Source organism: Patiria miniata, unplaced genomic scaffold, assembly GCF_015706575.1.
Source record: "Patiria miniata isolate m_02_andy unplaced genomic scaffold, ASM1570657v1 HiC_scaffold_7, whole genome shotgun sequence".
Classification (NCBI taxonomy): domain Eukaryota; kingdom Metazoa; phylum Echinodermata; class Asteroidea; order Valvatida; family Asterinidae; genus Patiria; species Patiria miniata.
This window is the reverse complement of record NW_024037074.1, coordinates 1959407-1965406: the sequence shown is the minus strand read 5'-3', so window position 1 is coordinate 1965406 and position 6000 is coordinate 1959407.

Here is a 6000-nt window from a genome sequence, read left to right as displayed (position 1 = left end):
TGAGCTGTGGGTCACCCTGCATAAATCCGCTGAACCTGAAACTTTGCAGCAGGACTTGGCATAGATGATCAAGGATTCAGCTGTGATAGTGATATTTTCTGATGAGCTCTTCAGCATTACAGGGACTCAGGTAGATCCTTAAGCAATGCAGTGGCACTTGGCATAAAGGCGAGATGCTTGTAACTAGCAGAGAGTTTAAAAGAGGAGGTGCCTGATCCTTGGAATAACCCAACATCAGGGTGACAGTGGGGTATCAGTATCTGGCTGTCGGTGAAGGCAGTGTTTTGGCTCATTATCCTCAAGTATTGCAGCGGGACATCTGATACAGCAGCTTAGTGCATGTCCTAGGTTCATTTGAGCTGTGGGTCTGGGTCACTCTGCAGAAATCCGCCGAACCTGAAACTTTGCAGCAGGACTTGGCATAGATGATCAAGGATTCAGCTCTGATAATGATATTTTCTGATGAACTCCTCAGCAGTACAGAGACTCGGCTGGATCGAGACCCTTAAACAATGCAGTGGCACTTGGCATAAAAGCGAGATGCTTGTAATCAGCATAGAGTTAAAAAGAGGAGGTGCCTGATCCTTGGAATAACCCAACATCAGGGTGACAGTGGGGTATCAGTATCTGGCTGTCGGTGAAGGCGTAATCCATACTGTCGTTTGAGACTGAAGTATCACATGATATGCATAATTCATCCGTTGTTTTATTAGAACAAAAAATTTAGATTCTCGAAAGTGACAGTTTAATATTTGATCCAGCAACATTTAAATGTATTGCTTTTTATACTTTATGAAACAAAGCATTTAAAAGCTGTTATAATTTTAGCAATTGTATATTTTTGTGGTCACTTTTCATTGTGATGAATTCTTTTTAATTGATACTTTACGTAGTAGAGTCTTTTGATGGAAATTGCGTCAGGTTGGTGTAATTTTAATGTAAGGTTTTTCACAATGACACGATTTCTCAATTTTAACCCTCCTGCTGTTTCAACGGTCACAGACAGTAAAATAATTCTCTTCCTCTGCCATGCTTTTTACCTAAGCTAGTCACCAACAGTCAGATCATATTTCAAGCAAGCTTGCAAGTGACTAGTCAAACTCAGTCATCAGACAACAGCAGGCAGGAAGTAGGCACAGCTGTCTTATCAATCATCTGCAGTCAAAGTATAGCTGTATCAAGTTATATAAACAGTCACAGCCAGTCAGTCCTGCTTTATAAGGGCTGGGAGCTCTTAACTGTTGAAAACAGTCACTTGTGAGAATTAGACTGAAAGGACAACTTTAAACAGAATGTATGTTTGCATAGGAGGGTTAAATGTTGAATTTGCCCTTCACTGATTACCGCAGTTGAGGGCAAAACCAAGTGAAATATTGGCTTAAATATATGAAGGTGTTCAGACCAAATGCCTTTGTAAAAACTAATTTGATGCATAAAAAGTACAGTGGCCTTTATTTAGCTGGATGGTGGTATTGGTGGGGGGGAAGGCCCCTGGCAGCATTTAATAGTGTCATAAAAGAACAATCTTTTTAAGATCTTTTAAGATAGGTCAGACACCCCCCCCCCCGCCACAAAAAGCTATGCTACTGATTACATTCAAACATGTTAACTAATTTGTGTTCATTAATTAATTTAATTAACTTGTGCCTGCCAACCTACATGTACCTGAAGATTCATTTTTGATAACAACCAATTTTTTTTTATTTATATTTTTAACTAAATATTCCTTTTTAGTTTTAGTGGGAAACACAAGCCGAGGTGGTGGTTTGTTGTATAGCCCAACCATAAAGCCAAGGCCCCTAAAATGTGTAGGCTACAAACCATCTAGAAACAACACAGAAAACATAAACTCATGAAATTGAACATGAAAGTTCATCATGCCAATGTGGTTTGTGTTTCCTGTGAATGTGCTTTCCATGAATATGATGCCATTTTCTACAACATTTTTGTGTGGTATGTGGAAATAAGAAATAGGCGCCCAATCCTCGGAATAACCCAACATCAGGGTGACACTGGGGGTATCTCCAGCTGTCGGTGAAGGCGTCGATGACCCTACACTTCGGTTTAGGAGCCTCTTGTTGACTGTTTTTACTCTTCATTCAACTCATGCTTTTCATCTGTTGCTTATTAAAGCTATACATGTACCGGTACCTTATTTGAAGGCAAAGTAAAGCCATATTTTTTCTGACCGTGTACCTCACTCATTACAGTAATGAGTTCAAGGGCTTTTAAAGTTAATGATAGTTTTCCATAGTCTAGCATTTTATTGATAAAAGTGTGAATGGGGTTTACAATATACAATTCTTTAAGTAATTACTTCATTACTTAAAGAATTAATTACCCAACCCTTTCATAGGCACTGAAGTGTCCAAAACTGCCATGCCTAATCACTGTAGTGTCCAAAACTGCCCATGCCTAATTACTGTAGTGTCCAAAACTGCAATGCCTAATATTAGGCATGGCAGTTTTGGACACTATAGTGATTAGGCATGGCAGTTTTGGACACTATATAATCACTGTAGTGTCCAAAACTGCCATGCCTAATCACTGTAGCGCCTGAAACAGCCTGTGCACTCCATGGTTTTATCGATTAATTGTTTATTGATTACAAAATACATAATGTAGTACAAGTGCTGATGGAATTAACATTTATTTAAAATATGACCAGGAAGGAATGCATAAAATACTGTCATTTTCTTTGATCCAAAATTAGTCAGCTGATGTTGTTTTCCTAGATGAACTTTTGTGTCAAGTCACTGTAAATATTTACATTAGGTATTTGCAATTTTGTCTTTTGGGACAATCCAAATTTCCTAATTATTTGAGCTAAATATATTTGAATATAAACAGAAGGTCATTTGTTCACTAAAAGCTGACTAAGCTTGTGATTTTTTTCCTACTGAGCTCTTAGAAAGCACTGGTGTACCTGTACATGTACATATACCCACAATGACAAACAATCCAATCATAAATCAGGTCTTCATCATTCAATCCTTTGAATCACATTTCGCATCCGTTGAATATTGTCCCTTGCAATATTTAAGGTCGTTCGCGTAATAGGTACTAACAGGTACTGAAATAGTCTTAAATGTATTGAATATTCTGTTGTTCATAATGAATGATTCCATGGCAAACTCTTGGCCAAAGAAATCTTGTCCACTTGACCATTATGAAAGCTAATTACATTGAGCTATTAGCAGATACCCTTCAAGATATTCTTGGCTGGTTCATGTTCAAATTCCGAGGAAGTGCAGTTTAACCCTTTGTGATATCTTTCACGTTGCCTCTTGCATTTTCTTTGCTCTCCTTAACTTCAACAAAGCCTCTGATACAAAATCTGGACAGGGTAAGACTTGCTTTGATGATGTCTACAATCATATATCTCTTGTTCTTTGAGCAGACAAGACTGCTTTTGCCAGTCGATTCTAATGATACATCCTTTCCTATGAACACAACACCAAATTAATATACGACATATATCACCATATAGGGTATGGCTTGCCAAGGGGCAGTCAACCAGTTGGTGCTGGATTTTTAATTGTTTAATTACAAACAATAGACCTAATTATGCAAATTCCATGTAATTGAATTTTTTAAACACTGTTACAAACTCCCGAAGAAACCCACTAGATTAAAAACCAGAGATAAAACTCAATGAGCAAAAACTCTGGAAAACCTTGTGGTTGCCAGCAAAACAAAACATTTCGCACGTTTACACAAAGCTATTTTTAAAGCTGATCCATTCTCAGTTTGTCCTTAACTGAACTGAAGTCGCAAGCTAGAATGATCCCACCACACCTTCGCCTCGTACGTTCTACGTACGTTCTATGTTAAACGCACGTTCTTTCCTATGCAAATTTGACACACCCTTTCTACCCTTATGTAACTCCGCCTCCCAGAATTCATTCCTCAACCGATTAGACACATTTGCCTGCTATACAACTGTAACGCAGGCAAAGATAATTCTTATTCTGGAATTAATCGTGACAGGGCCAACACATGTATCCCCACAGGAAACAAAAGGGGACGCTGCATCATTATGCCAACAATGCTGTGTTATTTTGATAAGTTTTCACCAATTTTGTATTGTGTGCAGAATGCTTATTTTTGCTCTGCACTGCCAGTATTTTTGTTTTTGCAGAACCTGAAAATATAGGCCTAATCCTTTGAAATAATTACTTTCTTGTATAGCAACATGAGAACTACGTGTGTAGCCCTCTTAAGCAGGGACACTATATTGTAGTTGCAGCCCATGAGGTCTTGGTGAAGTTTACAATGTATTTTGCTGACAAACACCAATGAGGAACAGGGTGATGATACCATGTCACGTAGATATCCTGAATTACTGGATAACTTGCAGATGGGGTGTAGTGAGCTTCTAATAATTGCCTGTCAATACAGCTAGGCTTGATATGATGATTTTAGGTTGATCTGTTTTGACTCTGCATGAATGCCAGAGAGTAGCACATCAGTGGAGCTTGAAAAGATCAAGACGATCAGAATACAAAAACCAAATATTGGACAAGTTCAGTTCTATGTACACATTATTATGTGCAATATAATTTGCAAGTCAACTTCTTCCACTTGCAGTATTTACAATTAATATTAAGTCATAAAAAGGTGGAAAACAATAAAGGTATATCGCAAAATAAACGCGGTATATTTCTAAGTTATGAACTCTTAATTCAAACAATTCAAAAAGAAGAATTGTGAAATGAAATAAATCACTGGTTTTAGTTTCTGATTATGCGCAACTTAAAGTAGAACGCAGTAGGCTTGGTACTTTTCATCATTGCTTTTCCCACTAGTATGAAACGACATTACTGTAACTATCAGTTTAAAAATATCAGCAACAACTTCAAATCTCAATTCTCAACAAAAGTGGGGATAATGTACACCCCTGCTTAGCACCTTTGAAAATTGAAAGGGGTCGGATATAAAACCATTAATTAAAACCCTTCATATAATGAATAAAAACGGGGCCGAAACAGGTTCCAAAGCTTTAAAATGAAAATTCTAAATAACCCTTCAAAAGTTTTTTATTGATAAGGCATATCAATTTGTTTATGGCCGAAACCGCACTCCTATTTATCTTATTTGATTCAACTCGATTTTGCACATTGCTCAATTTTAACAAAATGTAAGACAAATGCGCGCACGCGTGTGTGTGGAAGTGAACGTACTTTGTGCGCTATATCTTTGGACTTCATTATCAAATAACATGCACGCACACACAAAATGCAATGCCCATGGCTTATGTGAGCGGGGTTATGATTGGCGATCATCTTCTTCAATCCTAAAAGTACAGGTCTTAACAAGGTCTAATCAGAATACATAGTTAGTTAGACCAGAACCTTCCCTAACAATGCTTTTTTTAAGAAGGCCATACAGTGGGGCTGTTTGTATTTACGGCGAGTTGAAATGGTGCAGGTTTTACTGAAAACTATGATTTACACATAATCGTGTTAAATTCTGCTAAAACAACAATATCAATCCTGAAAAGTACAGGCTTTCCTGTTAATATCAATTCAATATTTCTTATCAGTATGATGTAGAATATTATTGTCTGTCTTGTATTCTTTTAAGAAGTGAAAGCGTTGTTCCGTTTTTCAATGGTGTACAAAAAGAGACATCGAGGCACAGTTTTTGATGGCAACTCCCATAGCGGAATATCAGGGACTGTGTGGGCGCTTGAAAAGGAGCGCTAACAAATTGATATGAAATGACCAATGAATTAATACCCTTTGAACTTATCCAATCCGTTCACCAGCAAAGGAAGTACAGTTGGGGGTGCGCGGCCACTGCATGTACATAGAACAAATCCCCTGGTGTACGCGTGTCAGACACGAGGAACGGTGCGCGTCAACCAGCGAAATGTACATGTACCGCCCATGGGACGTCGTTGCTAGGTAAAAGGGCGCCCTCTTTTGGTAGCGCATGGAGCTCATATAGTCGACCAAATCTGGCATTATTGTGAATACTTCTGCCTTTTGATCCTGC